Raw genomic sequence first — 27239 nt, 5'->3', positions numbered from 1 at the left:
CTCACCTCATGGAAACCTTTCTCTCATCATGCTTAGGTATGTTGCTTGCTCTGTCTAGTTGCTCTGGCAGAAAGCTTCAGAGTTACCTTCCTTCTATTCCTTTTGCTCTTCTCATCTCAGCATGTCCTGTTGGTTCTACCTTTAAAACTTTTCTAGAATTACATTCCTTTTCTTCAACTCCACTTTTCCCATCATGATCAAGACCAACATCATCTGTCATTTGGATTCTGCCCTTGCCCCCTATCCCGTTTCTTCCCCCTTCTATCCTGCATCTCCTAATCTACTCCCAACCCAGCAACCAGAGCGATCCTTTAAAACACATATCAGACCATGCCATTTTCATGTCCTAATCCTCCCATTCTGATTGGACCAGGAGCTAGTCTTCACCATGGCCTATAAGTTCTTCACGGTCTGGCCCAGCCTTCCATCTACGGCCTCTTCTAGTACCCTCAGCGGCTTACTTCCCTCAGCCACATGGATCTCCTTGCTCTTCCTGGAACACAACAATAGCACAGCTTCGCTTCTGCCCCAGGACCTCTGCATTTGCTTCTGCCTCCCTCAGAAACACCCTTGATCATTTAACCCTTTCCAGCCTTTACTTAAATGTCTTCTCAGGCCATTCTTCTCAAATCACCATATTTCAAATTGCAGCCCCCACCCTCCAACACCCCTTATCTTCTTTCCCTGCTTCAGTTTCCAACATAGCACTAACCATCATCTGTTGGATAACAGAATTTATTTCCTCATTTGTTTATAGCCTCTCTACCTGTCCACTGAGATTTAAGCTGAATGAGGGTAGGGCGTTTTGTCTTATTTTGTCTACTGCCATATTCTTGGCACCTGGAACAGTGCCTGGCATAGCAGGCATAGCAGACATGCAATGATTATCCCTGGAATAAACTTTTTAAACTCTATGAAGATACCTGCAAAGTGTAAAGTACTACTACAGGTGCAAAGACTTTTGAATTCAGATGATCCCAGATCTATACAACTTATCTGCCCATTAACCTATCATCTATCTTTGCTTTCCAGCTTTAGATACACTTTAAACAGTGAAAGTCGCTCAGTCATGTCTGATTCTTTGTGACCCCATGGACTATACAGTCCATGAAATTCTCCAGGCCAGACTACCTGACTAGGTAGCTGTTCCCCTTGTGGCTCAGTTGGAAGAATCTGCCTGCAATGCAGGAGACCTGGGTTTGATCCCTGGGTTGGGATGATCTCCTGGAGAAGGGAAAGGCTACCCACTCCATTATTCTGGCCTCAAGAATCCCATGGACTATATAGTCCATGGGGTCGGAAAGAGTCAGACATGACTGAGCAAATTTCACTTTATATTTTATAATAAAAATAAAGATTCACTTTGAGAGTGTTTTGTTCCTCAAAGAGTCAGAAAGAGAGTGTCAATGTTACTGGTGAAAAAAGTACAAATTTCCAGGTCCAAATATACAGCGCCAGTACATTTTCCTGGTGATGCTGTTGCTCTCTTTGACTCTGGAGATGATAAAACATTTTAAGAGGTTTTATTGGTGGCATGGTTGCTCTTCCATGAGAAAGTATGTGCACAGTACAAAGAGCTTAGGAATTCAGTCACATACACCAGGCATCAAATTCTGCCTCAACTGTGTTGATCACAGGCATTTTACTGTCATTTTACCTGAATGAAAATATAAATATAAGTATGTGAATATATACACAATCTCTGTGTCAGGCATGGTACTATGTCAAAGTTTTCTTTGACTTCAAACTGCAAGCTCAATGTGCTCATTATGTGTAGAGAGAAGAGCTGGGATTCAAACTCAGATGATATTTACTTCAGCACTCATTCCTTATTCCTCTAAACATGCCACCCAGTGTCCTGGAGAACTGACCAGCTGTGGAATCTTCAAGCAATATTTACTGTTATGGGTCTGATTTCTTGACTATATAATCAGGGGTGATTTAACCCAATGAAGAATACCTCATTTCTTAGAGCAAGTTTATAACTAGTATTCATTATCAGAACTAAGAAGGGAGAGAAACTTGTCAAAAGGATTGACTATGTCTCTGTTTCCCATCAAATCTAGTGCTCGGCAATATCCAGAGAATTTCCAGGACTGCTCTTTGTGAATTCTTTATTTTCCCAGTCAGTCTTGGACACCAGATAAAGCCAAGCTGTCTCACTGTTGAGGGCAAACAGCAGAGGGGTTGCCTGCAACTCTGCAGTTGTGACTGTGAACATCACCAGGCAAATGCAACCTTCTGCCTTGTTCCCTACATGGCTTAAACTGTGAGCCTAGGCCTTATAAAATAATAGTCTTTAATATTATCTGCAACCTTTAAGGATGACTTTGTGACTCTGAACTTCCTTTGTAAAGTCATAAAAATCAAGTAAGTAAATTTTGTAAACCAAAAAGAGATGTGAACAAGAGATCTGTAAAAAGAACATGTATGCCCTTTGGTATTTGGGTTTGTTTCAAGGAAATCTCACTATGTCTTACTTAAACTTAACAGCTTGTAAGTCTATCCCATCAACATCTCAAGAGGAACTGCGAACAGAGGCTCCTGTGTCCTCTGTGGAGACATGTACCAAGGGTACTGTAGTGTGAGACTTAAAATGAACATAATGCCCTTCCTTCATATCTGATGAAATAAGGAGAGAGACTAATGGCCCCACTTTGCTACAGGGAAAAGGTCCTCTTCAACTTCTGAAAGTGGATTAAGTGGACCACATGCAGTTCCTGCTTCTCCTGAATGGTAGGTTTCAGTTTCCTGTCAGCCCATGGAATTACTCCAACAGGCCAATTACATCTTCTCATAGGAACCAGGGTCACTCCATCTTCTTGACACTACAAAGCCTGCCTCCCGTAGTCCCTGACTGTTCACTCAGTCTCAAAGCACAGCCCCCAAGTGGCCTGTATGGCATGTGGTATCCTCCACCCCAAGACGATGAACATAGGATCCTAAACTGCTGTCAGTCTCATCTGTCCAGTGTGGGGTGTCACGTCTTCGGTTACCACCATAACCCTTCTTTCACTAATGGAATCAAAAGAAGGTATACAAAAAAGGTATATTTCATGATAAAATAACTTTAAGGACAAGGTAGGTTGTTCAAGTGTGAAATGAAGGAGAAGTATTACATGATGGCTTTGCCCCAAGTTAAAAAACAAATTCCTAGGCTCTCAAATTTACGACTTTCTAAACTATGTTTCACGAAATTAAAAGATGCTTGCTCCTTAGAAGGAAAGCTATGACAAACCTAGACAGCACATTAAAAAGCGGAGACATCACTTTGCTGACAAAGGTCAGTATAGTCAAAGCTATGGTCATGTATTGTCCACTAGTCATGTATAGATGTGAGAGTTGGACCATAAAAAAGGCTGAGTGCCAAAGAATTGATGCTTTCGAACTGTGGTGTTGGAGAAGACTCTTGAGAGTCCTTTGGACAGCAAGGATCTCAAACCAGTCAATCCTAAAGGAAATCAACCCTGAATATTCATTGGAAGGACTGATGCTAAATCTGAAGTTCCAATATTTTGGCCACTTGATGCAAAGAGCTGACTCATTGGAAAAGACCTTGACGCTGGGAAAGATTAAGGGCAAGAGGATAAGGGGTTGACAGAGGATGAGATGGAAGGCATCACTGACTCAATTGACATGAGTTTGAGAAAACTCAGGGAGATGGTAAAGCACAGGGAAGCCTGGAGTGCTGCAGTTCAAGGGGTCGCAAATAGTAGGACACGACTTAGCAACTGAACAACAACAAAACTGTATTTCAATATTGTATATACCCTGACTTTATGTCATTTAAAGGCTCTATTCCTAGCTTCAGTTTTTCAAGAATAACAGTAGCTGGGCTCAGTGTATCACTCAATAGCTTTGACAAACACACTAAATGTAAGTCAGGAATCAATTGTGTAAAGTTAATTGATTCTTGTTTGACTGTAACACAAACACATTTGCTCAGTTTATAACTGCAGTTTTTGTGTCCAATAAGCGAGTCCTTCTTCTAAATGGTAAGTCAGGCCCAATCAAATCAATTTAAAAAATACAAAAAGCTAGGTAAGTATTCCACTGATCTACTTAAATTGTTTCTTTGAAAGTCTTTCAAAAGCTATAGTAGTAAAAACAAATAAAAATATTAATACCTCTTCTGAAGCTCTCTGTCATTAGAAAGTGGTAGAAAAGCTTTTGTTCTTTATAGTGCAGTGCTGAGTTACATATTGCCGTGTAACAAATAATCCCAGAATTTGTCAGCTAAAACCAACAAATATTTATTATCTCACAGTTTCTGTAGGTCAGAAATCAGGGTGTGACTGAATCGTGTGCCTCTGGTCCAAGGTCCCTCCCTCCCAGTTTGTAGTCAGGCTGGCAATCTGGGCTATGGTTGTCTCAAGACTGGATCCACATCTATGCTCACTCCCACTGTTGTCAGGAGGCTTCATCCCTTGAGGGCAGTTGGTCTGAAGGCTGGTCACATGGGCCTTCCCATGGGATGGCTCAAAGCAAGGCTGCTCACTTTTCCCATGAGAGTGAGACAGAGTGAGCAAGACAGTTTATTGTTTTTTTATAACTTCATCCCACACATAGCATCCTGCCACTTTGCCATATTCTATTCCTTAAATGCAGGTTGTCAGGTCTAGTCCACACTCAAGGGAAGAGGGTTACACAAGAGTATGAGGACCAGGAAGGGGAGTGGTACAGGGAGTCATTTTGGAGGCTGTTGGCTGTGAATACATTGCAGGTATAATTGCATGCACATTTTTACCATATGTGATAGCAAACAACCTCAAGAACTTTAACCACTCCAAGGTCCTTCTCTGGCCACAGGAGCATGCCTGGCTCACAGATGGGACAGACCAGAGTGCTGGGGAGATAATGCCTCCAGGAACAGACTGCAATCAGTAAAGGATGGGAGTAATCGAATAAATAACCCAGGAAACTGGTTACACTGCTTCTTCGATGCCCTGGAAGCACTGAGCTCTAATTCCCCAGGGTGGTAACCTATTTGTGAAAGCACCCTTTACTAGCTTCCAGCCATCATCCCACCCCTCATCACCCACAGACCTATTTAACTTTCTCTCTCCTTACTGGTACTTCTGCAGTCACCTCTCAAGTTACTTAATTCTAGTCCTTGTCTCTCGCACTACTGCTAATAGCATTAAGAAACTCGGAAATGTTAAACTTTTCTTACACGTTTCAGAAATAGCAGAAGAAATCACTAAAACAGGAATCACACAGCTATTTAAGCTGTTCTTTCTTTCATTTAGTATTTATTTGTTGAGCAACTACCACACATGTACAACTATGCGTTGAGCACCCCAAATTTTAAAAAGTCAGTTCCTGCACTTCATGGCCTGCTTTGAAATGACCAAAAAAAAGGGAAATTTTAATTTATTTTTAGTTCTTGTGTTAGTTATAGGCGTGAGAGAAAAATCTACAGCCTGATAGTGTTTATATTCACTAACTCGGTGGGCCATCTATGTATCTGATAGGTATGTGTGTATATCTTTGTACCACCTAACACACATGTTGCAGGAAATACATGTAGCATTTTTTCTGAACAGTTATTTGTTCATCTCAGCTCATGCGTGTACTCCCCAGGGTCCAATCCATTTCACTTCTGAAGAGTTTTTGGAAAAAAAGTAATCAAGGTAACCATTAGGGTCACCATGCTCAGCAACCTTTCTTCCACATCTTTCACCAATGGAGAGCTGGTTATGTATAGTCATGCAGCTGGGAGCTCTAGAAATAAAGTGGATTAAGAAATGGATTGCTTGAATGGGAGGGGAGTTTAGGTATATTCTCCCCTAAATATACATACATCTCAATACATGATACAGATACATGCATATGTGTGGCTGAGTCCCTTTGCTGTCCACCAGAAACTATCACAACACTGTTAATCAGCTATACTCCAATACAAAATAAAAAGTTTAAAAAAACAAAAGAGATGGATGGACGGTGCCTGGACGGTGCCTGGTCTCAGCCTCACAGGATGAGTGACACATGCTAGAATGTTCTTCAGTTCTTCTGTAGGCAGGAAATCTGGCTTTAAAGCTTCCTACATCTTAATGGAGAATGTCAATGAAGAATTAAGTGGCAGGAATCGTCTGGAGTAACAGATAATAATCTGAGCCACATATCAAGGAAAGCAGTTGTCTCAGATAAACTATCATCACCGACAACAATCTCCTGAATCAGGAATTTCTCATTTGTAAAATTTCCCAGAAACATCCTACCCCTATTCATCACTGCAAGAGGTCCCTCTGACCATTGTGCTTGTCAACTCAAAAGACAATAAGTAAAAGTAAAATCCTTCAACAACAACTGATAACTTCTTAAAGCAAGATGTAGTTCCTTTCAGCACAATGTATGCCTATGTCAAACTAGTTGTTTTGAGAGTTGGAATTTCCACAGTAACAGGCTCTTTGTGGAATGGAGAATGTCTGCTCTCTTCCACTTGCCTGACTCAACATGGCTGAAAGGATTTTTCTGCGAGGTTTTAAGAGCATCCATCCTTCAGCTGAGATGGAGAGTGAGACATTCCAGTTTGAAGAGGGTAGCTGTCTTTTATCAGAAGTGGCAGAGCCTCAGCTATCATGAAATGGCTTTTTCACCTATGTTTGGTGTCAATACACAAAGATTGCTTGTGTGTGGAGAGCCTCAGATTCATTCAGGTTTATGTCATCCCTTTTACAAAGCATTTCAAGTATGGAACAAGAATCCAAAAAGAAAAGGATGTATTCGTGGTGGTTGCCAAGGAGTGCGTTGGCCAGAACGCACTCTGTTTCTGTTATTGTACAGAAAGTATAAATTTTGTCATCTGATGAATTTCAACTTGAAGAACAACTGGGGCATATTTACATCTGCATGGCTTTGGCAATTCTCTCAAAGATGCCAAATGTCAATTTCCTCATCTGTAAAATGCTGATAACGATACCTACTTAGTGATACAAGCTATAACCTTTCTGTCCACAAGGGAAGCTGTCTCCAGATTTTTATATATTTATAAGAGATTTATTTATTTATTAATAACTGACCTGGAACATGCCATTCTGCATGTGGCCAGTCATATTACAGCAGCCTTGAAAAGAATTGATTAAAGACAGCTTATCTGATCTAGTACATTAAAAATGGATTCAAAATGGAGAATGGCTTATGGAGAAAAAAAGATCCCTCTCATCATCCTATAGAAAAGTTCTCTGATTTCTACATGATGAGTCACAAGAAACTTGCCTGACTTGACTTTACATCTCAAGCCTGTTTTATCTCCTGGGGACTTGAGTGACCATCTGCTACTTTTGCCTTTCTGGCCCCGTGCCTCCCGCAATCTGGTGAAGGCATCTCAATTGTATTTTGGAGACTCATCACTCTCAGACCTTAAAGGGCTTTACTTCATTTAAGCTGGGTTTCTCTTTCTTACACAGAGATTACTGTCTGACATCTGGATGATAATAAAGATACTATGAAACACCTGTCGAGCACTTTTTATGTGACAGACATAGTTTTAAACACCTAACAAGTTTTATATTTTATGTATTTTTTACAAAAGTCCTATGAACTAGGAACTATTATTAAGTCCCACATCCCAGGTGAGAGAGAATAAAGGTGAGGTGCCTTTAAGAAAACCACCCATGTCTATATGGTATGTAATAGAGGCAGAATTTGAACCCAGGTCTGTCTGATTTCAGTGTCATGATCTTTACCTCAATATTATGATTAGTAAAAGGAACAAATGTGCAAATACCTTCACATAATGGATAATCTATCCAGGATGTAAAGAATTACTTCAAACCACATTCTTTTTGATTTCAGGGGAAATTCCTAATTCTAATCTTCTGAGGTTTTTTTTACCTAAGGTGGTCTTGTGGCTAATAGGATGAGAATGCTGGCAATTCTAGACTTTGGTCATCATGTGAGCAGAGAAAAACTGATTCTAGTTAAAGGCCATGCTTGAACTTCAGCATTCTCTTTTGTCTGTGAAAAAGGAAGCACGGGGAGAGAAGAGGTGGAGTATTTATGGGAAGATGTGGGCAGCTTGTTGAATTCTAGTGGTTTAAAAGCATTTGCTTTACATTATTGGGACTAATTGAAATAAAAGGTTCAAGGCTACTGAGAGTTGACTCATTCCCATCATCCTAATATTAGATGAATTGAGTACCATGTGGTTGACGGTCTGTACCAAATTTCTCAGTGTTGGCTGACAGCCTCAGAAAGATCTGTTCTTTTTTTTTTTTTTTTTTTACAACGTTTCAGTGAGTCATTCCACACACATTGTCGGTACTGGTTCCCTAGGGGAGGTGGAGAAGGAAGGTTTCCAAGCTAGAGTGAAGGGCTTGGAAATTCACTGAGGAGCAGAAAACCACCAGCTGCACTCCTATCCAGAACAAACTTGGGGCACAGGGTCCTGCCTTTCATTCCTGAGCACCATGTTTACTAGTCTGGACATTGTACTCTTGGAACAATCATACAAATCATACGGTCTCCAAAAGTGAAAGGAAGTGGGTTTCTTTTGTTAAAAATCCAGCTGATTCATCTTAACAACCCAACACACACACACACTGGAAAAGACCCTGATACTGGGAAAGACTGAAGCCAAAAGGAGAAGAAGGCAGCAGAGGAAGAGATGGTTGAATGGCATCACTGATTCAATGGACATGAACTTGGGCAAACTCCAGGAGACAGTAAGGGACAGGGGGGCCTGGTGTGCTGGAGTCTGTGGGGTCACAAAGAATTGAACATGACTAGCGACTGAAAAACAACGTGTGTGCGTGTGTGTATCGCCCACCCCTAAAACAGGTTCTTCCATATATGAAACGCAGTTTGGCATACTGAAAAAACTAAGTGCTTTAGAATCAGACACTTCTGAGTTTAAATCACAGCTCTGCCATGTATTATCTGGATTTAGACTGCTTAAACTCTTGGAGGCTCAGCTCCCCTTTTCTTTAAAATGGGGATGATCTTTACATGTCATGTACTTTTGTGGACATTAGAAATAGTATACTTTAAGTACCAGTACATAGTAGAATCTTAAGAAAGCAGCAGCTCATGGCATGTAGCTTCTCAGAGACCTGTGAGTATTTCTGACTCAGTCACTTATCAGTAGGTTAGATTTAGGCAAGTTCCTTCACCTTCTCTCAGTATCAGTTTCCTAGCCTACAAAATGAGGTAATAATACTCTGTAAGATTATTAGGGGATTGAGTGATGCATTATTAACTACTGTAATTACTGCCAGTAATTATAAATCTCTTTAATTGTGTTAAGCCCTTTCATATAACGCATATAAAGCACTTGATATATTTCCTACCACATAGTAAACAATGAATAAACATTAGTTACTATTAGGTTAAATAATATAAATTACTATTATTCAACCATTTTGACCTACAAAGATGGCAATTTCACATGGCTCCACTGAATATTATTCCTAAAGGGTAGCTGTAATTGCCAAGATTCTGTGTCTAGTAACCTGGTAGCCAAAATCACTGCAGATGGTGACTGCAGCCATGAAATTAAAAGATGCTTGTCCCTTGGAAGAAAAGCTATGACCAACCTAGTGAAGTCACTCAGTTGTGTCCGACTCTTTGCAACCCCATGGACTGTAGCCTACCAGGCTCCTCCGTCCATGGGATTCTCCAGGCAAGAATACTGGAGTGGGTTGCCATTTCCTTCTCCAGGGGATCTTCCCGACCCAGGGATTGAACCTGGGTCTCCCACATTGCAGGCAGACGCTTTAACCTCTGAACCACCAGGGAAGCCCTATGACCAACCTAAACAACATATTAAAAAGCAGAGACATTACTTTGCCAACAAAGGTCTGTCTAATCAAAGCTATGGTTTTTGTCCAGTAGTCATGTATGGATGTGAGAGTTGGACTATAAAGAAAGCTGAGCACCAAAGAATTAATGCTTTTGAACTGTGGTGTTGGAGAAGACTCTTGACAGTCCCTTGGACTGCAAGGAGATCAAACCAGTCAGTCTTGAAGGAAATCAGTCCTGAATATTCATTGGAAGGACTGATGCTAAAACTGAAGCTACTTTATTTTGGCCACCTGATGCGTAGAACTGACTCATTGGAAAAGACCCTGATGCTGGGAAAGATTGAAGGCAGGAGGAGAAGGGGATGACAGAGAATGAGATGGTTAGATGGTATCACTGACATGATGGACATGAGTTTGAGCAAGCTCCAGGAGTTGGTGATGGACAGGGAAGCCTGGTGTGCTGTAGTCCATGGCGTCACAAAGAATTGGACAGGACTGAGTGACTGAACTGAACCTGGTAGCTTATATGCTCTTGTTGTGTTTGAGCAGTAGAAACCTGGGGTTAATTACTACTTTTCTTCTCAATGCTTTGGGCAGTGACTGACTGAACTTCACAAGAATCTAATTAATTCACCAGGTTCTGGTGAACTTCTCAAGAGCTTAAGAAGCCAGGTCTCCCTCCTAGTGTTATGGGAGTGGGAAAAAACCCTAGAAAGAATGGCTAAGCTGGAAAGAATATATGTGACCTGGCACCAGGTTATGTCAACTCAAATTTCTTCAGCATGACACTCAGGTTCCTGATTCTCAAGAATTCCCAAACTTTGTCCTGCATTAGGAAAAATCATTACACAATGCTTTGACCTATAGCTGGCAGTGAATAATCCTTGGTTGACTATGATACTCAAGGTGTCCAAAGAAAACTGTTGTGATGTTGGAAATCACTTCTGTCCTTATCAGAGCTGTCACATGATAATCAATGTAGGTCAACTTGGAGCTCACTTATAAGATTAGTTGGGGTGCTAGAAGACCAGGCAAGAGATGATGGTGATTTGAACTAGGGTGATAACATTGGCAATAATGGAATAAGGTGTCATCATTATGTATCCAGGAGGTAGGACCAGTAAGACTTGCTGCTCATTCGAATATGGGTGATGAAGAGAAGAGCCAACTCAGTTGGGCATGGTGGTGCCATTTTCTCAGCTGGGAAAGACTGAGGGAAGGCAAATCTTGGGACCGGAAGTAAATCTAGAGTCCTATTATGGCTGTATTAAATTTGAGGTGGCCTACTGGAGATCTAAGTGGAGACACATCAAGGACGTAGTTGAAGATAGAACATGTGAGCTCAAGGCATGTGTTGGGGCAGGGGTTTATGGAATACCCTCTGTGTTCTCCATTATGCTCTATTCTGGGAGAGAAACAAAGAAGTATAGTCACAGAAAGTTTGACCAAGAGAGAAATAACAGGAAGAGAAAGCCAAGAGATTTAGAGTCTGAGGACAAAAAGAAATAATGGAGAGAAAAAGACCAAGCATCCAAAAATTCTTGATTTGAGCTCAGACAATGTACAAGGCATTGTGTTGTGTGTTTTTATACACAATAGCTTATATAATGCTCACCAAAATCTATATTACTGCTGAGAAGACCAAGACTCATAGAATTTATTTAACTTACCTAAGAATCATAGCTAGCTATGGGGCAGAGCTGAGACTTTGAACAAAATCTCCCTGACCCCAATGCCTAGGTTCAGTATGACTAAGACGTTCGTTTCTCCTTGTCAGTGAAATACTTTGTTAACAACCAGTAAGGCTTCAGAAAGACAAAGGTTTTCCAAGGCCTGCAGAATGCCTGTCCACAGATCATCATCCACTGGAGGTCATGCTCTTTTTGTCTGCAGAATACAAACCACATTCAGAGGGAGTGGGGAAAAAAGTAAAAAGAAGACAACAATTCAAGATAGAGTTGCTTGTTAAGAATAGGGAGCTGAGACTTATTATTATTATTATTATCATATGTCATCTCTATGTATTGTGTAACTACTTTTTGTTTTTGTTCCTAGTAATGCTCCCTGTCCTTCCACTGAGAATTCTCTGATAGGCATTTGGACTAAAATTGTCCTTCCACCCATCCTAGGCAGTCAAATATAGTTCACATGTGATTGCAGAATCATTTCAGCACATGGCTACTTCTTGTTCTGATTCTTTAGCAATATCTCTCTGGTAATTCATCGACTTACTTAATTGGAATGTTCAACCTTTAAGGCACCATTGGGTTTGGGGATTAAATGGTGTTGTCATGGACTGGAAGACAACTGGCCATGTCCGGATCATGTGCTTTCCCTTGCAAGTGTAAGGTAGGAAAGCTTCTGAGATTTACATTTCCATTGGTACCATATGGGGCAGGGGAGGGCAGTTTCCCAACATGAAAACAACAGAGATCTATTTCAGCACTTAGATTGGATGGAGGCCATTGCAGTTACTGTTGTGGTTACTAGTACCACTGCTATTTTTATTCCAGCTCCAGGGCAATATTCGAAGCCACACAATAAACCTGAGATTAGCAGTCAGTCCTGGTTTGATTATTGACACAGAGAGGGTTTTCTTTTCTTCATCTTTTGAGTTACATGAAGCCTGAGCTCCAAGCAGCTCTGCAATCAGTTTTTGAGATCTTATCAAAAGGATGACAAATCAATTTGGAAAACAGACCCATTGAAATGTCTGAACAGATTCAATCTTCTCTATGACCTAAATTCAACTTTCTTTTTAAATCCAAGACTAGAATTGTAGGGAGAAGTTGCTGCTTTTCCACTTGAGTCTAGGAAGGCAAAAAGATTTCTTTTATCTGGAAGATTTAGTGCTCACATAATAATTGCCTTTTGATGCTTCTTATCTGGGTTTCTTATAAGACCAGTCTGAAAAACTGGGTAGTTAATTTAAGACAGTGTTTATAACTTTGATACCCATAGTGCTCAAGAACTGCAGAATTGTAGCTCTTAGACCTGGTTTTGAAGGTATATTTTGTTTGGTATGCAAAATGTTTTACTAATTTGATGTAGTTGCCAATATTTTAAAAGTGAATGATTTCACAGTTTTTAAAAATCCAGATTTCTACTTAATGGAAGATGTGGCAACAGCAGGTCCACATTCCTGTAAACAGTAGTCAGCAGAAGCTGAAAGGCAGCTGCCTCTATAGTTGGGACATAGAGCAGTTAGGGATGCATTCTGCTGCAAGTAATTGAGACTTAAACCACAGGGACATCTATTGTTTGCTTAAGGCATATGAAGGCAGCTTTGGGGGTTTTATTCAAGAGTTTTAACAATGCTATCTTTCTGGTATCTTTCCACTTCCTTAACTGTTTAAATAGGAGAATCATTCCTATCCCACCAGATTGTTTAAGAATTTTTTTAAAATCATGAATGTTAAGTCCTTAGTTCAATGCCTGGCACAGTGGGAAAGCTTAATTGGCATTAGCTGTTGCTAATAGTCTATCAATTAATGTTGCAGTAATGCTTTATAAAAAGTCACCCAACTCAACAGCTTATAATACTAAGCATTTATTTTACTGGCTCACAGGCCTGAGGGTTAGTTAGAATGGTTCTGTGTTGGGCTGTTGGTTGACTGGGCTTGGGACACTCAAGGTGATGGTTCAAGTTCAGTTCTGCTTGTCCTCACTGGGTCAGTGCCTGCCGGGGGATGTTCCTTCTTATGATGAATGACAGGCGTGTAAGAAAGCAAACCAAAGCATGATATCCTAAGAGATATTAACTGCATATCCACTTTCTATTGGATAAAATGAGTCGCATGGCCAGGTCAAAGTCAGTGGGGGATGAAGTGTCCCACTCAAAGCAGGGAAGTAATATTTGCTGAAAATAGTCCAACCTATTACAATTTGGAAGTTTGGCATCCAAGTAAAATAGCACTTTCTTTAAGTGTCCACCTAACTATCTTTGCTGTATCCTTTTTTGCTTCACAATGGCACCACCATCCCTTCTATAGCACAAACAGACATTTTATGCTTTTTCTGAATGTGTTAATGGGGTTTGGTTACTTTGAATTAATTCATACTAGGGGTTTCCTGGTGGCTCAGCAGTAAAGAATCTGCCTGCCAATGCAGGAGACATGAGTTCGATCCTGGGTCAAGAAAATCCCCTAGAGAAGGAAATGGCAACCCACTCTAGTATTCTTGCCTGGGGGATCTCATGGAGGGAGGAGTATGGCAGGCTACAGTCTATGGGGTTGCAAAAGAGTCAGGCATAGTAATAGTAAAAGGCAATAGTAATAAAGTGTTACCTCCTCCCAGGAGTATTTGCATTTTAAATAAGATCTACTACAAGGAGAAGGGGTAACCCCAAGGACTGAAGGGGTGATGCTGGTAAATTTTGTTGCTGTAACACCTGGATGTAGGAGCAGAGATATCCGTGGATCAGTGAGACCCAAGGCAGTGTGGCAAAGCCCAGCAATAGATCATACAAAGCTCCACTGCTGGAGAGCTGTTCCTCTGTAGTGTTGCCAAAGAGGTAAAGTGCTTACTAAGATAAATCTCCTGGGCTTCTCGGGCTGAGAGGAGTCCTTGAGAGGAATATTTATTGGACATCTTTTGGTTTCTTATTTAATTGGAGTCACATATCTTCTCTAAAGCCATTTATAAACTGTACCACATTCTACTGATGCAAATTTTGTTCAGAGACAAGTTCTGTGTTTGAGTTTACATTTATACTTTTCTATTATAAATTCAGGAGAATACTTTCCATGGAAATTAATGGGAAATTCTTGCCAAATAGCTGTCACCAGCTAGTGCTTTTACTGTGGAATTAGTAGTAATATACGCTTTACCATGAATATGTTTCATATGATATTTTAAAATCACATGATTAAAAAAATCATGGAACTTTGACTTATTTTTATGCTCTGAGTCTGTTTTGGCATCTCTGATGTGTTTTCTGGGGAACACTACATTATCATTATGAGATGCTTGCTTCAGTGAGCTGAACCATCTACTTGGTCTGATATTAACCCTGAGGTTCTCATAAATCACTCAGAGGATTATACAGTTTCACAGTACAGTATTCTGTAGCTCAGGTATGTTTTAAATTATTTGGTCACAGACATGAATATTTTTTTGTCTTTGTTACAAAGCCAGACAGTATTTCAAGGGCTTTCCTCCTAAAAGGTTACTATTTTACTCTCCAAATATTTGTCAACTCTGAGTTAGACCCTGGGTGCATATGGACTTAGGAGTTCAGTTATTTGTGAGTGACCCTGAAGAATGATACTATAAAGGAATTTTTAATTTTTCTAGGACACAGATATGAGTTGAATATAGAATGAGTTACCTAGCTGGTAAATGAACCTCATTGAAAACCCAGCATATACAATTTAAGGGGCTTTGCTATTCTCTATTCGGTGTTGCAGAAAGCAATTGCTTTCCTAAGATAATTTTTAAAGCCTTTTAAAAAAGTAGTAGCTAATGTGTATTGAGCATTTACAAAGTACCAGACACTTAACCGAGGTACTTAAAATGAATTGTCACGACATAATTTCCCAAGTGGGGGAAACAAGACTTACTCAAGAGACAGTGTCAAGTTCACACACACTAAGTGATGGAGCCTGGATTTGAACCTGGGAAGTCAAACTCTGGAGCCCTCCTCCTTCTAGCATTTGTGGTAGGAAGGAAGAGGTTTACACAATTCAGAGTTCTACTCTGGAAATTCCATGTATTGAAGATATTTAAGAGGAGTTGTGATATTTGGCAGTGAGTCAGATCTCTCCACTATTAGGAAAGCAAAAACGAGTGATTTGTGAAATTGTTTCAGTGAGTGCCCCAGCCAGTATTTATTTTAATGGCTGTGTAAATGACTTCAGTCCCATATTTATAGAATCATTAAAGACTATGGGGATTATTTATAGTTTCTCTGCTATGCTTTATTGCATTTTGTGGAGAAAAATATAATTCATAGAGATATGCTTGAGAACTTGGTGGTTTTCAAAGGCCTCAGAATATATCCCATTGGGCTTTCAAGGGCTGTCATATTAGCATCATTATTTTTTGTTTGTTTGTTTTACACTATACAGTTTTCCTGCACAATGGTAAATATAAATGTAAAATTTGTATTCATATTTTACCTAGGACAGGGAATATAACGTCAAATTTCTAGTACATAGCAGTTGGTCATGTATTTGAACTCAGAGATTCACAATTTGCGCCTCAAATGTGAATCTTTAAGACCACAGCATGCAGAAGTTGGGCAGACAGGCAGGGCTACCCTGTGTTTAGAATTTGGAGGGATAAATGAGAAACAACAGTGAAGATTCAGAGCTTGAGCGTGAAAGACAGCTAGTGATAAGAAGGGAGTGTTTCCAAAAATGATGCCACTCCAAAAAACTCTAGTATTGCTGTGATAATTATTAGGGCTATAAAGGAAGTATTGGACAAGGCAGAAAAATAGCAAGACCATGAAATAGTGAGACAAAACTCTAATATTGATCCTTTTTTTCTTTATACAAACTTGTTATCTCATTGAACATTTATCGATACCTCTAGCTCTTGCTCTATAGCCCCCTTCTTCTGATTCCAATACCTAATTTTCTTCTGGGGAATGAGTTTTCTTCCACTGCTGTTTGGTGCAACTATCATTCCAGGTACACCCCTCTCTCCTTGTCAGGAGGCAGACCTGTAACCCAAGTATTCTAAATCTTTAATGGCATGACAGAAAGGCTACAAAAGCAGCTGGAGATGGTTCATTCCAGCTTCTTCAGCTGATGAGTTTGTCCATCTGTTCTTGCTGCCAGGATTCTCAGAGCATCACTGGTTCCTGGCAGCCTTTTCTCTGTCTGGTTCCTCAGCCTTTCCCTTAAGTCTGAATGTTTTCCCCAGAACTCCCAATGGCTTACTTTGTGCTCAAGTTAGATAGATCCATCAATTTCTGTTGCTTGCAAACTAAGACTCCGAATTGATATTGTTGGTTTTACTATAATGAGTTGTAGAAGAAGGGATTTAATGACACGATTTCTTAAAATATCTAATCAATGGTTTCAGAAGGTAGCATTAGCAAATTCTCAGGGAAAAAAAATACAGCACAACTGTTTTCAGGAGCTTTTCAACTGTATGTTCCTTTACAATCCAATGGATGCCTAGATTCTAGAACTGAAAACAAACTTCTAAATTGCTCTCTCCCTGGTGGTTCTAGCAAGAATAGAATCAGATACTCTGAATGTTTAATAAGAGCACTCTGAACCCCTCCCCTGCTATATATGTGTATATATTTGTTATACATAAACATAGCCTCCAAACTTAAGATTTTGTGTTGTTACTATGTGCTCATTATTCAACAAGTATTTTTCTTTTTTCTCTTTATGTCAGGGAACAAATTATGATGCTACCATTTATTCTTGGATTCTTCTAAAAGCCCATGGATCAGTTTGGGGGGTGGTAATGAATAGAACACAAAATGGAATCATCTCCATGGCCATCAGATTGCCAAAAATAGACACATTCTGCAATTATCATCAGAATGACTTGTTACCATTTGAAAGTAGATGAAGAACAGAGATGCCAGTTATTCATCAACATTCAAATCCCAAGAAACAGTTTTCTATCCATTCAGTTTTGAGTAAATCATTGGGTCTGGGTGGTTTTTTCTCAGCTTTTTCCACTCCTTCCTCGTTTCTTCTCTGCCAAACATCTAATCATGCTGAGATGCATCCTGCATAATAAACATACTTTTTGCACTTTCAACGACTATTTTAGTACAATAACATTTTAATATCAGTCTGTTCCTTCCCCACATCCTTCTTTGGAATAACTATATAGCATGATTTGGGCTAAAAGCTGCTTTCAAAGTTAATGGTAAAAGTAGTAATAAGAGTAATAAGGTCTCCATCCTCTGCTTTATAGCTGAGTGCACGTGTAATCATTCCCATGTCACATATTGAGGAATCCACTGTAATTTAAGGCTTGGCTTGATTCCTTCAGAGACATGACTGGAACCTCTTCCTTGATGTAATCTGAAGGCAACTATTAGAAATTAGTATCTCTAACAACAATGAAAGGACAACACAGGACTTTTAAAATTAGACATACTTGAGTGTTTGCTTAGGGATTCCCAGGAGGATGACTCTGCTATAAGGATTAGAGTGCTGCCCATTTATAAGGAAAGTGATCACAGGAAACAGAGGAATAGGAAAGAAACCCACTGGAGGAAACTTTCAAAAGCCAGTTACCTTGGTGGACAACTGGAATTTTGATACTTTGGGAGGGATGCTGAGAGATGGTGTAGAACAATGAAAAAGAAGGAAGCTGGGGTATGTATTTACCAATTCCCCAACTTACATTGGTTGAGGGCAGTCTTAGGAGCATTCATTCTCTAGTCTCGTACCTGGACAAACCTGAGTGAAGTGTGTTCCCATGGCCAGACAAAATCCCTTAGACATCCAGAAAAAACTATAATTCAAAGAGATACATGTATCCCTACATTCATAGCAGTACTATTCCCAGTAGCCAAGATATAGAAACAACCTAGATGTCCATCGACAGATGAACGGATGAAGAAGATACAGTATGTATATAGAAAGGAATACTACTCAGTCATAAAAAAGAATGAAATAAGGCCATCTGCAGCAACATGGGTGCAACTAGAGATTGCCATAGTAAGTGAAGTAAGTCAGAAAGTAAAAGACAAACGCCATATGATATCACTTATACATGGAATTTAAAATATGGCACAAATAAACCTATCTATGAACCAGAAACAGACTCAGAGTTATATAGAACAGACTAGTGGTTGCCAAAGAGGAGGAGGTGTGTAGGAGGGATGAACTGGGACTTTGGGATTAGTAGATGCAGACTATTGTATATAGAATAGATAAACAGCAGGGTCTTACTGGATAGCACAGGGAACTAATATCTTGGGGTTAAGTCATAATGGAAAAGAATATAAAATATGTATATATGTGCATAACTGAGTCACCTGCTATGCCGCAGAAATCAACACAACACTGAGAGAGTCTCAGGCATCACATGGAGAAAGAAATGGCAGTCCACTCCAGTATTCTTGCCTGGAGAATCCCATGGACAGAGGAGCCTGGTGGGCTACAGTCCATGGGGTCGCGAAGAGTCGGACACGACTGAGCGACTTCACTTTCACTTTTCACTTTCATGCATTGGAGAAGGAAATGGCAACTCACTCCAGTGTTCTTGCCTGGAGAATCCCAGGCACGGGGGAGCCTTGTGGGCTGCCGTCTATGGGGTCGCACAGAGTCAGATACGACTGAAGTGACTTAGCAGCAGCAGCAGCATGCATCACAGTGAGCAGCCTTCGCTATGAAGAGATAGGTACTATGGGAAGGGCCTTGATAGCATCATTTATCCACCTTGCAAAGCTCAATGCAAAGGAGGTCAGGGTGGATGCTTTATGAAAAGACTGGATTTGATACTGCTTATGCAGTATGCTTTGAAGGGAAAGGCATTCATTCTTGCTCCAAAATTTCTGTTTCTCCAGATAAATTCAGAGATTTCAATATTCTAGACTTATAGCCATTAGAGAATAATTCTTTCAGGTTAAGCCAGTGGGACTCAAAGTTCTCTGAACCATCTTCAAATTTTCCTGGGAATGCTTTATAGAAATCCAGATTCCTGGTTCTTAACTTCCAGACTGACTGAATCACATCTCTGGGTGTTGGAGAACAGAAAGCAGCTCCAAGCAGTATTTATGAACTCCTCCAGTTTGAAAATACCTGAGTATTCCCCCTTTGCCTAATGACCTTAGCATTGTAAAAATGAAAATATAGTTAATTTTTCCCCTTAAAATATTAATACATACTCAAACCTATATAAGTCATACCTGTCTTATTTCACTTCTGCACCTGCAATCCTTACCTAGCACAAGCTTGTCACATAGTGAACGCGCAACAGATACTAGTCAAATAAGTGAATTCTTATAATAGAAACTAGAATGCAAACATTCTTGGTGATTGAGTGACTCACACCTCAATGTGTATAAATTTGTCAACTCTTTTCCTCTAAGGAAGGAGGAACAGATGCTATAATAGAACACTGAGAGCCAGAGGGAAGAAATTGATAAAAACAGAATAAGGATTAGTTTTCCAGCTATAAGATTATCCATCTGCAAAATGAGGGTATTGTCAGCACCTGATGTTCTTGTCTGTCTGATGTCCACTCCTTTGCTACTTGATGCTTTGCCCTGATACTCCTTTGGGAAACTACTTCTCTTCCATATCATGGTGATGATGAAGGTCTGTCTTCAGTGCGGTCAACCACATTTATTCATCTCCCAGATCACAAGTGACTGATTCAGGAATTGATTTGTGATTCAACTGAGGTCAGTTAGATTTTAATCCAAATTGCCTCTTTAATTTCAAAGAGGCTTTCTCAGTTTATAGAGAAGGGAAATTAAATACCTGCTGGCTTTGCTCAAATGGTAGGATACAGGCCTGTAACTGGTGGTGACCATCTTTATCATCACCTGGGGAGATGCTACTTCAGAATGAAACCGAAAGAAAAGGAAAGAGAACCAAGAGTTGAAGAGGGTCAGACTCACAAGTATATAGTTGGAGCTCCTGGATCCAGCCATGCATGAAGCCCTTGCAATTAGTGTGACTTGTCACTCACATGAGCCAATTGTGGTTATATTCTTGACCCCTGAAACAAACAAACAAAAAATTCCTGACTGAAAAGAGCTTGAGATGAACTGAAATCCGAGGAGTATCACCATATTGTCACTGAATGTCTATGGTTGTCTGCAAGAGTTAGGTTTAACCATGCTCTACTACTGCTTATCTGAGTGAAATCTGAACTGTTACCTAAGGTCTTCAACCCTCAATTTCATCTTATTATAGAGAACTTGGGGGTATTATTTCCCCTCATTGGGTTATGAGGATTATACACACATTAACAGTAGCCATGAAAGTGCAAATAAATGGTAGAGTTACTTACTAAAGTTCTTTTGTAGGAATTTTTATCACTTTTGGACATTCTTGACCACCATCAGTTACCTAAGACCTCCTGATAATTCCAAAAACCTCCGTTAAATAGTAGTAATCATGAATTAGGTCATGTTTCATAGGGAGGGTAGTTTTTTTCTGAGGGTATTCAAGAGATTGGCTAAGCTGTTTTCCTTCTCATTGCCAGATCATTTGAGGATGGCAGGGAAACTATGGGGCTCCTGCAAGGTGTCTGATGTTCAATATGATGAAATGAGGAAAGTATAAATGTGAAGACTGTAGCAGACTGTACTTTCCAAAGATTGACAATATCTCTCATTATACGTGTTCTTCAGCCTTGTGAACTTGCTTGCCTCCATCAAGAGGTAGAATCTAATTCCTCTCCCCTTCGATCTGGGCATTTCTTAGGGATCTACTCTTACCACAGAATACAGAAGTGACACTGAAGCTGAATCTGAAGTCTCAAGTGAACACTTGTTTTCCCGATGATCCCACTTGGGATTCTACCTTATAGAACTGAGCTGCCATGCTGGGAGAAGCCCATGCCACATGGAAAGCCCACCATGTAGGTGCAGTTCATGGCCCCAGTCTTTGAATCATTCTGGTCCAAGTGCTAGGTACATGAGTGAAGATAGTTTTAGATGCCTTCAGTTTCTAGACAATGCAGTCATCTCCTAGCCCCAAAGTACTTTCAACTAGGGCTGCAGATGTTATAAGCACATAAGAGCTGTCCCTATTATGCCCTTTCCAAATCCTAGACTCGGAATCTGTTGTTTGTTTACACCACTAAAATGTGAGATGACTACTAATCCTTAGCAATAGATAACTAGAACATAAGGGACAGCATAGCCATCAAGGAGCACCCTGTACCTTGAAGATTCGATGATGTTCATGATGATGCTCACTGGACCAAAGCTCTGTCAAACAGGACACATCTATAGTGGAAAAAATTAAACAAATGATAAATAAACAAAATCCATCAGAATAGAACTCAGAACATTAGGTTGTTAGAACTGGATGTATTTCTGATGATCAACCACCAGAACTCTTTCCTTTATAGAAGAGAGACTCTCCCCAAAAATTGGTGTTGTGATGGAAATATTTCCTGTTCAGGAGCCAAGACATACAAGTCTATACTTAAATGAATGATATAACTAGCAGATGGTAGAGTATTGCCGGAGCCCTGAGCTCAGTCAAACTTGGGTTCAAATATTTACTCCTACTCTAGTAGCTGAGTGATCTGTTACAAACCTCATCATCGTAAGCTTCAGTTTCCCCTATCTGCAAAGTGGAAGTGAAAGTCGCTCAGTCATGTCTGACTCTGCAACCCCATGGACTATACAATCCATGGAATTCTCCAGGCCAGAATACTGGAGTGGGTAGCCTTTCCCTTCTCCAGGGGATCTTCCCAACCCAGGGATTTAGCCCAGATCTCCCGCATTGCAGGTGGATTCTTTACCAGCTGAGTCACCAGGGAAGCCCAAGAATCCTGGAGTGGGGAGCCTATCCCTTCTCCAGAGGATCTTCCTGACCCAGGAATTGAACCAGGGTCTCCCGTACTGCAGGCAGATTCTTTACCAACTGAGGTATCAGGGAAGCAGGAAACCATATATACTCCATAGACTTATTTTCAGTATTAAATGAGAAAAAGAAGCACTTAATATATTGTTATGTAAATAGTAAACATACCAAGTATTAACTATTAATGTTATACCCACTGTATTGAATATTGTGTTCAAAGCCACTTGCAAATTCTTTTAACTTAATATATTCAACCTGCAGTATTCTGTAAATTTAAGATGTACACCATGTTACTTTGATGTATTTATATATTGCAATATGGTTGCTGTATTGATATTTATCACATTACATACTTATAGAGCAATATTACTGTCTATATTCAACATACTGCGCATTAGATCTCCATGCCTTATTTAGTGCTTGCTGCAAGTCTGTACCCTTAAACACCATCAGTCTTATCCTCTAACCCTTGGTAACCACCATTTCACTCTGCTTTGACTTTTAGATTCCACATATAAGTGACATCATGCAGTGCATCCATGCTATTGCAAGTGGCAAGATGTCCCCCTTTCTCACAGCTGAAAGACCTTCCATTGTGTATATATGGCTCATCTTTTTTATCCATTAGTCTGTTGATGGGCATTTTAGGTTGTTTTCATTTCTAGAATATTGTGAATAATGCTGTGAGAAATATGAGAATGTATATATCTAGTCAAACTCCTGTTTTTATTTCCCTTTGATATATACCTAGAATTGGAATTGTTGGATTTTAAAACATAACTTATAGTAAATATATTAACAACATTTTACGGAGGACCAGAATAAGAACTCTAGCTAATATTCATTGATATGCACACATACCATGAACTATGCTAAACTTCTTTACAAGAACTGCCTCCCTTAATTATCACAACAATGCTATCACTCAGGGACCATTACATCCCATTTAAGAGCAAGAAATTGAGGCATTAAAAGTGTAGGTACCATGCTCCAGGTCACACAGGGATTAAATGGTAATCACACTGCAGACCAATAGCTCTTAATCACTCTGCCATATTACGTTACCCTATTGGACGCATGTCATTTCAGTTTTGAGGTGGGGAGTTTTCTTTTATGTCAAGACACCACCATATTACACTACCAGCATTTCCATGCTTCTACAGAAACTTGAGGTCTCTGCACTTTGCACTTTGCAGAAACACTGAGGTGTTGAGCAGGTAACTCCCTAAGGCATGCAACAGAAGGGTCTAAAGAAAGAGAGAGATAACTGAATAGGGAATGAAGTTAGATTCATTTGGGTTCCTCATGAGTGATTCAGCATTTTCAAGGTGAATTTAATATGGGAAATGTTGCCAGTTCCCATTCACTGGAGACTTGATGCCTGATGCCAAAACCACTTAAGTGACTCAGGAAAATCTATCCTTATCATTTTGCATTGGATGTGCCTTTTAAGGATGGGATTGGTCTTTTGCCTTAATCTTTGGCATGCTAGCAAACATCTTTAATAATTTTTCAAGGATCTTCAACTTAAATTCCATTTCCTGCCCTGTGGGTGAAGCAGTTAAAAATATTCACTAGATTCTCCGTACTCAAAGAGTGGTCCATAGACCATTGGGATCAGCATCTTCTGGAGGCTCTCAACATGCAGAATTTTAAGACATCCCCCACTAGACCTAATAACTCAGAATTTGCATTTTAATAAGATACTCAGGGGGAGAATTTCATGGACTGTATATAGTCCATGGTGTCGCAAAGACTGAGTGACTTGCACTTGGCACTTTGCAAGATACTCAGTTGATTCATATACACATTTAAGTTTCAAAAACACTCTTCTACACACATATTTATTGAAAACCTCTTTTTAATAAATACATTTTAAAAACTCTTATTGTTTTAGGCTTTAAAGAAGCTAATAAACTTTCTGGAATCATGGGAGGGAATTTATAAGAATCAAGTAAAAAAAACTCCAGTTCTTAAAAAGTTTTAGTAAGAAAAGAAGACAAGACTAACTGAGGCTCCTGTGAAACTTTATTTAGCATGACTGGGAAGGGCTACTCCAAAGATCTGAGACCCAAATGAATGGAAGAAGTAGATGTGTAAAGATAAGGGGGAAGAATACTAAGGCAGAAGATAAAAGCAAGTGCAAAAGCCAGGAGGGAAGAATGAGCCCACAGTGTCCTGAAAACTGAATGAAAATCAGAGTACTGTGTGACCGCAAAAGCAACAGGGGATGAGGTCACGCGCTCACAGTCACTGAACAGGCAGTGGGGGGAACTGTCCGAGGTGCTGGAGATGTGGCTGTCCACAGAACAAAGCCCCATTCTAAAATGAAGCTCACATTCTAGAGACTGAGCCAGACAAGTAACAGATGTGAAAACACGTGACAACTAAACAAGGGCATGGGGATATGAAGTTAAAGAAGGAGTCTTATTTTACAGAAGGGGTTGACAAATTACATAACATGGGCCAAATCCAGATGTCTGTTATTGTAAATACAATTTTTTGGAACACAAGCATATTCATCATTTTATACATGTTCTATACATGCTCTCATACAACAATGAAAGAATTGAGTAGTTGTCACAGAGATGACATGGTCCCCAAAGTATAATATATTTACTGTCCAGCCCTTCACAAAAAGTCTGTCTTAAATGACAGAGTGTCTGGGTGGTGGGGTGAGGAGACAGCTCTCTGAGAAAAATCAAAGTTGAGTAAAGAGATAGTCAGGACCCAGGTGACATAGGGCCTTTTAGACCATGGCAAAGAGGTTAGGTTTCAAGTATTACAGAATGTCATCAGGCAGTTTTAGTGGGGGGTGGGGGGAGGTAAATAATCTAATTTATCTTTAACAAAGCTCACCAGAAGTCCACAGGTTCAAAGCCATAGCTGGGATTCTGCCAAGTTTTACTCAACCAAGGCACCTGGAGATGACAGCCAAGGTATTTTCCCTTTGATCTTGGCTTTGTCTAGATGATGTGGATTTTTGACCAGAATAAGAACCAAAAGATGTTTAATGCAGAGATGTCCCATTTCCCACCCTTGTGTTTTGTGACAGCATTATGATTAATAGAGCTTTGTACAGTTCCTCATGAATGACTGATTTGGAACAATTCTATGAAAGGGATGTGGTAATTTAGCACCACTGCATGTCTACAGAGGAACAAAGCTGCCCTTATTTTTAGCTTAATGCTACGATTACTTTTGAATGTCTTGGCTGCCTTTATTCATTCATCTATTCAACAAATATTTATCGAGTGCCTATTATGGACAAGGCCCTGCATTTGTCAGGGTAGATGAAAGGCCTACCTTTGAAAGGTCTTATTTAGTGTTTCCAGAAAGACAGATGAGGCAGCCATACGAAAAACTGCCAAGCGACTATTCCATTCAAAGGAATGAAAGAAATGTGGACTCTCTAAAAGGATTATCCTCGTTAGTATAGTGGTGAGTATCCCCGCCTGTCACGCGGGAGACCGGGGTTCGATTCCCCGACGGGGAGCCAAAAAAAATAAATAAATAAAAGGATTAGGGCTTTTCTATTAAAAAGAAGATGTTGAAAGGGGATATAATTGAAACCACTCCAGTCCTGAAGGGCATGGACTTCAACAAATCCAGAGATGTTAAAATGATGGTCACGCAACAGGATAAGATGCTAAGAATTTCATATATCTGACATTTAGGTAGCACTTAGTGCTTTTCAGGTACTGGAAAATGCATTCACTGATTTAAATCTCACAATAATTATTAGTAAGTATGATACAACAAAGAAACAGAGAGCATAAAAATTTACTCACGATCACATGATCTTAGAAGCTCACTAGAAGTTCACAGGTTCAAAACTCTAGCTGGAATTCTGCCAAGTTTTACTCAACCAAGTCACCTGGAGATGAGAGCCAAGGTGTTTTCCCTTTGATCCTGGCTCTGTCTGTGGTGAAGTGAGGTGGTGGTGAAGCTTGTAGTGGTGAAGTGAGGACTAGAAACCAGGGATGTTTGACACCCAAGCTGATATTGGAATGTTCCTCATTCAGTTGTTCATATTGTAGGGAATACTGCTAGATTCAAGAAGGTTGGAGGACAAGGAGAAGGGAACTGGAAGTATTCTCTCTCTACTTTTTAAAGCTGATTTTCAGGAAGATAGCTATCTCTTCTACAGCTTTCTTCTTGATACCTTTAACAGGGAGTGAATGTTGACCCCATGTGGGAATCTTTATCCTGAGTGGCAGAGAATTTATCTGCGTACAAACCACTCCATTCTCTGGCTCAGAATTGAAAATCCTGAAATTCCTCCTACAGATCCAGTCTAAAAGGTAATCGAAAGGAACATGTTGATTCTAAGCTTGATGGAGAAAGTTTGAGAAGGTGATGAAAAATAATGCTAGCTAAAATGTGTTGAATGTTTAAATGAGGTCAGTTTTGTGCTAAACTTCACATTATACACATTATGTGCAACAACCTGTGAGTTAATTATTATAGTTATGCCTGTTTTATAAGCAAAAGAATCAAGGATTAGAGGTGTTGACTGTGTAACTCTTAGGTGACAGAATCAGGACTATGTACTTCTGTCTGGATATAAACAAAGTGCACTGAAGCACTCTCTATTGGACTAGTGTAATTTTCTCTGTTGCTGACTGCATACATCATCCACAGACACACACCAATGTGAGTTTTTAACCTTTAACTCAACTGACCTGCTGGTTCTCAGCAAGAGAGCCAAGAAAGAACACAAATGAAAGCTGGTAATCTCTCTGATATGCAGCTTCTGATCAATAGCTCCTGATATGCCTTCTGCTGTGAACTGGAGCCACGCTTACCTTTCCAGCAGTGACTTGGGAAATGAGTTAACCTGAATTATACTCCAGAGGAGGCAATGCCCATTGCAACTCCAGATGGAGCAAGACATAAATAGGTGAAAAACAGCTGAATAAATTCCAGTCCTACCACTTTTGTTACTGCTGAGTCACACAGGGAGAGAAGGGGCAGAGCCTTTCCTGGCTTTGCTGTAAAGAAGCCTCTGTAGACTCCT

General features: G+C 40.0%; 1 long non-coding RNA gene and 1 other non-coding gene across 2 annotated transcripts in view; one reads left to right on the top strand and one right to left on the bottom strand.

Annotated features, from left to right (window-relative positions):
• Positions 1-21634, bottom strand: part of LOC122683155 — a 141086-nt gene extending 119452 nt beyond the window's left edge. The window contains exons 1-2 of the long non-coding RNA XR_006337642.1: positions 21569-21634; positions 20296-20396 (exon numbers count right to left, since the gene is read on the bottom strand). This is a non-coding gene — a long non-coding RNA (uncharacterized LOC122683155). The remainder of the gene's footprint in view (positions 1-20295; positions 20397-21568) is intronic.
• Positions 21635-25643: 4009 nt separating this feature from the next.
• On the top strand, positions 25644-25715 carry TRNAD-GUC. The gene has a single exon. It is a non-coding gene; the product is annotated as a tRNA-Asp (tRNA).
• Positions 25716-27239: the final 1524 nt, after the last annotated feature.

This window comes from Cervus elaphus, chromosome 24 (genome assembly GCF_910594005.1).
Source record: "Cervus elaphus chromosome 24, mCerEla1.1, whole genome shotgun sequence".
Lineage (NCBI taxonomy): Eukaryota > Metazoa > Chordata > Mammalia > Artiodactyla > Cervidae > Cervus > Cervus elaphus.
Note: the sequence above shows the minus strand (reverse complement) of the source record. Positions and strands in the feature narration are given on the sequence as shown.